The sequence below is a fragment of the Hevea brasiliensis genome, chromosome 15, assembly GCF_030052815.1.
Source record: "Hevea brasiliensis isolate MT/VB/25A 57/8 chromosome 15, ASM3005281v1, whole genome shotgun sequence".
NCBI lineage: Eukaryota > Viridiplantae > Streptophyta > Magnoliopsida > Malpighiales > Euphorbiaceae > Hevea > Hevea brasiliensis.
The window spans coordinates 59,273,971-59,285,277 of record NC_079507.1 but is presented as its reverse complement, the minus strand read 5'-3'; positions in this window follow the sequence as shown (position 1 = coordinate 59,285,277).

The following is an 11,307-nucleotide window of genomic DNA, read 5'->3' as shown; positions in this document are numbered from 1 at the left end:
CCAAGGCAACAACGACGATCTCCTGACCCAAATGATGAGCTTGAGCGTGGAGAGATTAGTGAACCAGCATATTATCAGGAAAAAGGCTCATCATTTGAAGCAGGAGATCCAGAAGGTGGGTCAGGAGTGGCTTCCGCCAGAGCTCAACTTTCATCCGCTCGGGAATATATAGCTGAAATTGAGGGGCGGATGAAATTCTATGAGGATAAATTGACTGAGCAAGCTCATGCTCTTGAAGAAGCTCGGGCGCTTCGAGCTGCTGATGTCACTCACCTCACTGAAGAACTTAGAGTGAAAGAAGAAGAGGCAGTGACGAGGGAGGCCGGTGCTTATGTGAACGCCCACGGGGACCTTTTGGCCAAGCTCAAGAAGCGTTATCCCGAGGAGGACTTTTCCTGGATGGTGGACCTGGCTCCCCAAGACAAAGAGGAGAGCGAGGAGGAAGCTGAGGGAGATAGAGAGGGCGAGCGAAATATAGAACAGGCTGAGGGTGATCCTCGAGCCGAATGACTTCTATTTTATTTTGAAATAAAATGAAATTCTCTCTTTTGTTCAATGACTGGATGTGATCGGAAAGTATCTAAATTGTACAAGCGCCTGACTGTCTGAACCAATTAGAACATCAAACTTAAAAGTGATTATTAATCTAAGTATAAGTGTACACCTGACTGTCTGAACCAATTAGAACATCAAACTTAAAAGTGATTATTAATCTAAGTATAAGAGGTCGGAAAGACATTGTAAGCATGAGATCAGCTGAGAACAAACACCGAACGGGACTCAAGATTATTAAAATTGGAAACCTGATTTGAACACTTAAGATCGGAAGCAACATTAAGCCGGATTAAAACCTTAATTTTATTAAACAATTATCCACAATATTTATAAAAGGAAGATCGAAAATAAGACTGGATGGCACGAAGACCTAATGTTGGTTTGATTTCGTTTGACGAGAGATCGAAAATGTGATTAACTGGCCAGAAGACTTGATAATTGGTTTGAGAGATCGGTGAGGATTTGAACGATATGGAGACTTGGTATGGTTCAATTTCTTTGTAGAGAGACCGAAAATATGATTGACTGACAAGGAGACTTAGTGTCGGTTTGATCCCTATGAAGAGAGATCGTAAATGAATTGAACGACATGGAGACTTGGTGCTGGTTTGATCCCTATGAAGAGAGATCGGAAATGAATTGAACGACATGGAGACTTGGTGCTGGTTTGATTTCGAAGTCTATTAATTTCGGAGTTCGGCCAAAATATGGTGTCGACACAAAACTATCTCAATAATTTTCCAAACATTTACTGACAATTAACATATATAAAATTAAATTTTTAACAATTTAGATCAATAGCATAATATACATTTCAATCACCATTTTGCAATATAAATAAATCACAATTCATTTCATGCACTTTGCAAAGGAAATTTAAAAAATATTTTATGTTGTGCAGAAATCTCGTGCGAGTCGCCTCTAGGCCTTGACTCGACGTTTCGGGTTCTTTCCCGGTATTCCTTTCATCTGAAACACACAATTTTATAGTGTTTCAGTATCATAATTTATGATAAATCCATAAACAACTTCAAATCTATTTATCTCTAGCTCTAATATGCTTAAATGACGTTATTTAAAATTTGCATTTTGGGATTACTATTCATGACATTATTCAAGTCAATTTGTGACATCCCTTACCGGTCTATAGTATAACCGAGCAAGATATGCTACACAGTGTACCGGGACATCATATTTTATCTCAATTATTTTTATCCTTCCTTAATTTATTTCCTTATGGTTATGAAGTGCAATTTGTGAAATTTGACTCATTTAAGTTATTTATTGAAATTATAAATTCATTTGAGTTCTGAAAATTTTATAGAAAATACGACAGAGTACCGGCTAAAAATGAATAAACAGTTCTTTGGAACCTATGGAAAACACTTCTAATATATTTCCCATTATTCTCAACTCCATTATATCAACATAATCTCAATATTTCTCAACCATATTTCGAAAATTCTTCTATTTGTCATTCATTCATTTCACATGATAATCATGTACAAATCATAAATAAATACTAAATTTTCATTTATAAATACAAATTATAAATATTTGCATTAATAACAAATATATTACATGAGTTTCAACTATCCATGAAAAAATAAAAGTTTAATTACAAAATACAAACCGTATAAAATATCAAAATGGGACCTAGTGTCCTACCAATGCACTGTAGCCTATGAGGTGACACGGATACTATGTAGGTCTGTATACAAGTCTCACCCAGTTTGTGGTCTGTTGGGCTCTCTGTCAGTCTCTCCAGAACCTATGCGTGGCAAAAAGCAACGCGCTAAGCAATACAGCTTAGTGGTGCTAATAATAAAATAAAAAGAACTAAAAAGAAAATAAATATGCAGTGTATATGTTGATTTCTCATAAAGACAATTTATTTGTAATATTATTCATATGGTGTTGTTTATATTAGTTATTTACTTAAATTTATCCATTTTCATTTTGGTTGCCCAAGTAACCTATACTGGATGACTGGACTGGATAAACGGATAAACTGGCACGGGTTACCAAGCACCTCGGGCCATCACACCATCGGTCACAATGTGTCTCTCGGTGTGCAACAAAACAGCTAATAAGCTGTAATAAACATTGGGCACAAGGCCAAGTATCACACTGATATCAGAATGGCTAAAAGCCATAAAATCACAGAATGACATAATGCCATGTGTAATACTGCTAACTGAACCCTATTGGCATGCCAACCTATCCAAACCAATCTTACTAGGTATTCTAGGGCACATTACAAAGTTATTTCTTGAATATTTGTACTTAACATGTAAGATTTCTATTCATTTGGTCATTTAAGTCAAAATATTGACTTTTTTATATATAATAGTTACATGAGTTTTAATCATATAGATTTACCACATTTTGGTTCCCAAAAGTGTTGGCATTTGTTTCCAATCATTGCTTCTAACCAATGGAGAATAAATTAGAAATTTCAGTTTTGGGTACTAAAGTTCACTGTTCCATTAGGCCATTCTACAGTGAGAATTTGGCCAAATGTTCTTAATCAAAGTTATTCTTTATTGTGTCTAGCTACATTTCCTTTTTGAATCACCCCATTTGGAGTTTTCTAGCTCAAGTTATGGCTATTTCACCAGAATTGATCGGATTGCCTTTACCCAGAATTTCTGGGCAATTTTGGTTCTGCCAAATTTGGTAGTTCAATTTTAGCTAGCAATTTCATTTGGTTAAGTCCAGAATTTGAGTTTGTGTTCTCCATGAAAGTTGTTCTAATTTGCCTAAGCTTTCCATTGATATAAATTTTAGTTCAATTGGACCTTTCTACACTGAGTTATGACTAAATGAATGAATATTGTTCATTTGGTCATTTTGCACAGGTAGAATTGGTGCTACCCGGATTTGGTCAATTTTTAGGGCATTCTACGTTTGTTTTCTGGACAGAGTTCCTCCATTAAAGTTGTGTCATTATGTGTCTAATTATATATTCAATTGGCCTTGCACCAATTGAACCTATACAACTCAAGTTTTAGCTGCCCAAACTTGCTGGACTCACATCCAGACCTGCAGGTCACACAAGGCAGCACACCCAACCTCAAATCCAAAGCTACAATTCATTTCAATTCCTCATTATACTCAGCCAAATGGTCACTAATTGACCATTAGAACTTTCATTCACCAACACATGAGAAAAATCTAAATTTTGTGCCCCAAACCCTAACTCCAACAACTACAATTCTTCATACACACACAATCAATGCATTAATCCATCAAATTCATGTTCAATTGCTTCCATTCACAACTATAAATCAATTTTATCCTCGATACCCTAAGGTACCATAAGGCTACCAAAATTAGAGGGGTACATAACTTATGATTTTTTTTTTCAATTTCTTGCAATTCCTAATCCAAATCAAGTCCTTAAACATGCATTGAAAGAAAGGAAAAGAGATTGGTCACTAACCTTGTGAGCATAATTTTTTCACTCCAAATTCCTTCACTTTCTTGGCTTTTCTTGGCAGCGAAACACTTGCTCAAGATGTAATATCAAGTTTTTATGAAGGAAGGTAGAAGTTTTATGGTGTATTTACAAGGAAAATCTAGTAAGAAGAATAAGCATCCATGGAGGGAAAGAGAGAAATGGGTTTGGCTGGAAATGGGAAAGAGAAGAAGCATATTGTTTTCTTCAATTTTTCTGCCCATTTTATGCTTTTAAGTTTATAGATAGGTGTCACAATATGATTGGGTGAGGGCATTTTAATGACATCATATGATGTCATAATTCCAAATTTCCTTTATTTTCTTTCCTTTTTCTTTTCTACTCATTTTCAATTAAATTTTTACAATATTTATTCACATTTTATATCATAATAATTATTTAATTAACTGGACAAGTCGGTTAAAAATCATCTCAGAGGACGAAATGACCAAAATGCCCTCCGTTTGGCTTATTGAGCCAAAATCGTCTGTACCGATCGAAAAATTTTTCTAAGCCTTTTCTTGGCATTCTAATGCTATAGAAACCTCAATGACTCTTCTCTGGAGTTCCAAAAATTATTTCATGAATTTTCTCTCGGGTTTAGGGCTCCTAACTGCGAGGACCGCAACTTCCCACTAGGTTACCCATCACTAGGGCACCAGCTCATTTAACTTGATTGTATTTTATTTCTAAAATTTTTTCTAAATTTTTCTTACCATTATTTGAGTTATTTATGACTCCTCACTCTAGTCTAAATATTTTTTCAAACGTTCTAGTTGTCCGGACCGACACCGATCACCGAAACAGTAGAATGTACGGAATTGCTACAGTGAGGGTGTTACACAATTTGTTGACTTTCTTATGCTTAATAGGTATAAGGATTTCAATTTCACCCACATACCACATTTTGGTTACCTAATTTATTGGTTTTGATTGTTTCTTCAAATTCTAGGTCTCTTAAGTAAAATTTCAAAATTTTAGTTTTAAGGTCCTGTTTTATACTGTTCCATTGGTCATGTTGCTGTTAGAATTTGGTAAAGTGTTCTTCACAAAACTTGTTCCTTATTATCTTAACTTTAATTCCCTTTTTGAATCACTCCATTTGGAGTTTTGTAACCCAAGTTATGGCCATTTGAATAGGGCTGTCCGGATTGGTCTACCCAGAATTTCTGGATACCTAATTTGGTTCTGGTAGTTTTGGGTCACTAATTTTGGATGGCAAAACGACTGGGTTATGGGTAGAATTTGGTGTTCTTCATGAAAGTTGTAGTGCTCTATCATACCTTTCCAATGCCACAAAAATCAGGTCATTTGAACCTGTATAGCTCAAGTTATGGCCAAATGAACAAACACTGTTTATTTGGTCATTTTGGTACAGTAGCAGTGCACTACACCCAAGTTTGACCTAATTATTCACTACGTTATGGTCATTTTCTGATCATGATTCCTGAATAAAAAATGGTTCATTTTATGTCTATTTTCATTCCCAATTTGCTTCACACCAATTGGTTTGATAAATTTTCAATTTTGGTCCCTGAAAGGGACCTAGGTCAAGCTGCCAGAATCTGATCACTAACCAATCTAAATTGTAACTTGGTTCTAGCAATTCACACACACCACAAATGGTCACAATTGACTATTTCTCAACTCAAGTAAGGTCAATGGCATCAATTGACCAATTCCCCGAATTTTTCCCAATTATCAAAATACTCAAGAACCCTAATTACATAAAGTTCAAATCTAATGCATTCAAAACATATATCCATACTCTACATACATAACTAAACCTAAACAACCATTCATATACATCAAAATCATTCAATTTACACTCCCTTGATGGTTGGCTGAATTCCCTAAAAGTCGCCCAACAATTGTTTTCTTTGATTTTTAAGTTGATTTCTAGGTGTATTGAACTAAAAGCATAAGTATTAAACACAATTTTCAAATTAATTTGCTTACCTCAAACTTTGAACTTCAATTCTTCAATTTCACTCCTTGTTTCTTCTTTCTTTCTTGCTTAATTACCTTCTTAAGTGAGGTTATCAAGTTCTAATAGAGAAATTTGGGGGCAAGGTAAGATTTAGTGGGAGTTTTAAAGCTTGAACTCAAGCTTTCATAGAGTTCTTCAATGGTGGTGAGAGAGAAGCAAGCCGGCCACACTTGTGGAGAAGACAAGAAATAATTTTTTTTTGTTTTTTAGGTATTTTATGTGTATTTTTACTTAATTGACTTGGTTAAAATTGATGAGAAAAAATAAAACCAATTTTGACATCACCATGATGTCATCTAAATGATGTAATAAAACTTTTTCAATTTCTTTTTCTTTTGTATTATTTTTCCATTAATTCTTTAATTTAATTCTTGATCCCAAAATTTTTGTTTCTCCAATTTTATTGGACAGTTAGGTCAGGAGTCAGCTCTTGAGGTGAATTGACCAAATTGCCCCTCGCTGGTTCAATCCGGTTTGTAAGTTATTCGATATTTCTTCCGGATCCCTAACCTAATTATTTGACCTGCTTAACAACTCTTTTTCGTGATTTTCTCTTTTTCACTGTGTTCACAATAGTCCTAAGGATAGCGGCGTCACATTTTTCAGTTCGAAATTCAAGTTACGATGGCCTTCGCAGTCACTTTCCGGGAAGGTCATCAATCGCTGTTACTTTCAGCTCATTTAACTTTTTATGCTTTGTTTTTCTTCTTTATAATTAACTATTTGGAAATTACTAATTATTTGTATTCAGGGCTTATCTAGGTGTCTTAGATGTGGTTCTAATTCTCTTAATTGTCCGGACCGACACCGGTCACCAGAATAGTGAAATATACCAGGCTATGCAAATAGGGGTGTTACAGGATAATTGGATTAGTAGTCATTTAGTGTAAATCGATGCACTAATATTTTAAAGATTAAATATTCATCTTGTAGCATAAGAGGTTAAATGTTCCCATCTTAATAATTTTATTTTCTTTAAAAGTTTATAAAATATCAAAAAAATATTATTATAATATTAAATTGGATATATTAATGTAGGCAGCCAAAAATTAACTAAAATATAATTAAATAATTCTAGAATTAATTTAATTGATAAGTGGGTTTATCCTCTTGTTGAATAGAGTTTTAATTAGAAGTATTTTCATTCATTATATGAATATTAATTATATATAGTTTAAGTTAAATGAAGTTTTTTTATTTTTTTTGAAAATAAGTTAAATAGAGGGTATATTATGTATTTTAAGTATTATTTTTGTTCAAAGTAGGGCATGCTAGCTACTGTACTGAAGGGTTTAAAATTAGGTTAATTATTAAATATATTAGGAACACTAAAAAATTAGTGCTCAATTTTTCATAAAAAAAGGATCATTTTTATAATATAAAGAGTAAATTCTATATAATTATGAGAAATAGTATATATATACACCAGATGCATCCAATAATTTCCCTTAAAATTCAGAGTCCTCCTAAGTCCTAACTAAGATTTCCAAATCTAAGAAAGCTGATAAATATATATATACACTTAGTAGTTGTTGAGAGACAGGGGAACATATTTTTTTAAAAAAAATTGTAACATTTATGTACATGTGGATTGAATTGCACAATTTTCTATAAAAAAAAATCAAAATATCATAGATTAATTTTATCAATAAATACTAATACTAATAATAATAATAATAATAATTTATTATTTACTTAATAATGTAAGTGTTGAAAAATAAGTGATGACCCTAATAATAATTTTATATCTTTAACATATTCTGTATATGAATATTTTACTAAATTTAAAGCGTGAATAAATATAAATAAGATTATCACAATTTTAAACTCTTAACATTTTAGTCTTAAGTAAGAAGTGTATAAGTAACTACAAAATCCTCAGCCTAGCCATACTTCATTCTCACTAGTCCCCACCTTAGTTGGATCCTATCCTCTCCGACTTTCTTTTTTCTCCCGCCCAAAACACTTTACAATAATACACACACCTTGCCTCTATATGTTTGGATTTTATCAGTGTTTTTCATTACCCTGAGTCCCTAACGCCACATGAATGAGGTATGGTCTTATGGCCATATATCCACATGCGCATGGTCCCATCAATGTGCTAAGGCCACATGTACGTAGACATATTATGATAATACTTAGCTGTCCTTTTAAAGATGATGACGCACATGATCATATCTATTATATGTTTATCATATAACATTTATATAATCACGCGAAATGTGGTCCGTCTAATATCATTATCGATTTTGTTCCATTGACCTGTTGATAGAGCCTTTACTATACACATATGCATGATAGCAACGGGCTGGTATTTTATTTGTGTATGCATCACTATTATGCTAAGGTATTAAAAAATTTTAATTAAAAAATTCACATTCAAATTTTAATTAAAAAAATTTGGTGATATTATTTTTAATTTTATTATAATCTATTTGATTTTTATATTTTTATTTTTAAAATTAATAAATTGTTGGTTGAATAAATTTTTAGTTTTTTTAATTACATACTTTTGGGCGTGATAAAAATATACCAAAATATACCATATGAATAATTTAAGATGAAATTAATTAAATTTAAATATTAAAATATTAATTAAATTTAAAGTTGAATCGATTAATTTTCGTAGATATTATATCTGTTGCGATTCCTAATTTTGGTGCAAGAATGCTGAGTGTAGTCCTTGAAAATTGCCCTGGTGAAAAGTGGTGTGTGTGTCCACCTGATAGATAGCCTTCCATGAAGTTAATGGGCCTATGTAGCCCTTTTCCTTGTTTATAATTGTACGTTAGGGGCCATCGAAGCAAGCGGCATCGCATTCTATTAGAAACCCTGCAACGTCCAAATAGAGGTGAGCAAATGATCGTCCGGTTTGGAATAAAATTGAACGGATAAAATTAAAAATAAAAAATTGAGAATTTTAAAAATTGAATTAAATTAATCATTAAAAGATAATTAAATTAAATTAAATTAAATCAATAAATATTGATTCGATTCTATTTTAAATTGATTAATCAAATTTTGTAAGATTTTATATTTTTAATATTAAATTTTAATAATAAAAATATAAAAAAAAAACTTAAAAATCAAAATTTAAAAATCTTAAAGTTTTCTTTATATATATATATATATATAATTTTAGTTTAGTTTAATTTTTTTGATTTATTATGAAAATAATTAAATTGAACCGATTAAATAAAATTATTAAAATTTATAAATCAAATCAAATCTGTTAAATTTTAAAATCAAACTAATTAAACTAAATTGATTCGATTCAATTCAATTTTTCAATTCATAACGAAATCTGCTCGCACATCTGATGGTAAGATGCTAATTTTTTTTATTTTTAAAAAATTTCACAAGATAATTCCAAGTGTTAGCCGGATATGCTTTTGACTATAAGAAAAAAAAAGTATATTTTTAAATTTAATAATTTAAAAATATGAATTAATTAAAAAAATATAGAAAGATAAAAAAATATAAATATATAAATTATTACACAAGCAATAACAAATATTTCTAAAAAAAAAAATATAAGGTTTGGTTTGTTTCATAAAAAATATTTTTAAAAAAAATATTTTTTATATTTTTTTGTATTTAGAGACACTAAGAAAAATTAGTCAATAAAAAATATTTTTTTAATAAAAAAATATAAATTAAGTTATTTTTAGAAAAAAATAACTTTTATTTTTTTTAAAGAGAAAGTCATTTTATATTTTTTAAATTTTAAAAATTTTATTAAAATATTAATTCATTTATATATAAGTGAAATAAATAAATATTATTAATTTAATATTATAACCAAACAATAAAAAATATTTTCATGAAAAATATTTTTTTAAAAAATATTTTTATAAATATTTTTCTTAAAATAAACACAGCCTAAATTTAAAAATTTTCAATCAAATTGTATGAGTAAATGCATGTGTCTTTTGAAACATAAATATAATTTTTTTAAAATAATTTTTTAATGTAATTAATTTTAATTAAAATTTAAATTTAAAATCTTATAATTTAAAAAAGAATGAGATAATCTCTAATTCCTTTTCAGGATGTATAAATTTTCATGCTATAATAAACAAAACAAGTTGGATGAATTGATGATGGATGTTTGAGTCAGGCTAATTAAAAGCACATTAAGCAGCTCAGATGATTTTCAATTTTCAACGCTACTACTCATCTCCAAGAAAGATAGACCAAATCACAAGGCGTACGTGGTCCAAATTTTCTTAGGGATGGCTTCAATTTCACTAAATTAAACATAGAAATTTGATGTTAAAATCAACACACGTTGGGGCTAAGAACCCTTTGGTTTCAATCTCCCAACAATCCCACGTGAGAGGGTAGCATCCGAGGTGACCGCCTGTCCCTCCCCACTAAGACCCATCATTTTCTCTTCGGGGGCATGTTGGTCTTATCTGCTTTATTTGATCTTGTTAATGGCTTAATTAATAATTAGCGAGATGCTAGGTAAGTATCTTTTTCTTTGATTTGGTGGCTAATTGAAAAGTTAAATGAGAGTTTCAAAGCTAACTTTGTAGAGCGTATGTCCCCTTCTAATGCTACAACCCACCAATATCGAATCTTGGGGTTGCCAATTGCTTACCAAATGGTTTATTTGGTTGATGAGAATGTTGGTGCAAGATTTGGTTGACTCAATTTTGGTTCTTATTTAATTAAGGGATCAAATTCTCTTTTTTTATGCTTAGAGATGTTTGATTCACCTGTTGAGTGTAGTTGATAGTTGATAGACACCTAAATATGTGAACTAGAGTGTTTGATAAGTTAAAAAAAAATAAAACTGATAGCTGATGGGTAACTGATATGGTACCCATCAATTGTAATTCATATCAACTCTGTTTTAAGAATTATTTTTTCATATTTGATTTGATTTTTTATTTTGATCATATTATCTTTTTTTATTTAATTCAAAAATTAATATTGTTAATACTTTTTATTTTTCATTTATAATTTTAACATTTTGATAAACGCATTTTAATTTTATTAAAATATTTTTTTATTAATAACATAAAATATAAAATATTTATTTATATCAAAAAACTTAAAATTAATTATAAGTTTTTTCTTTATCAACAATAATAATTACTTTATTATTTATTTATATTTTTAAAGTTATTTAATTATTTTTTAAATTAATTATTTTCTTATTTCAATAATAAAATAAAAGATATAATGTAATAAATTTATAATTATATATTTATTTTAATAATAAATAAATAATATAGCATAATAAATTTATAATTTTATATTTATTTTAATAATAAAATAAATTATATAA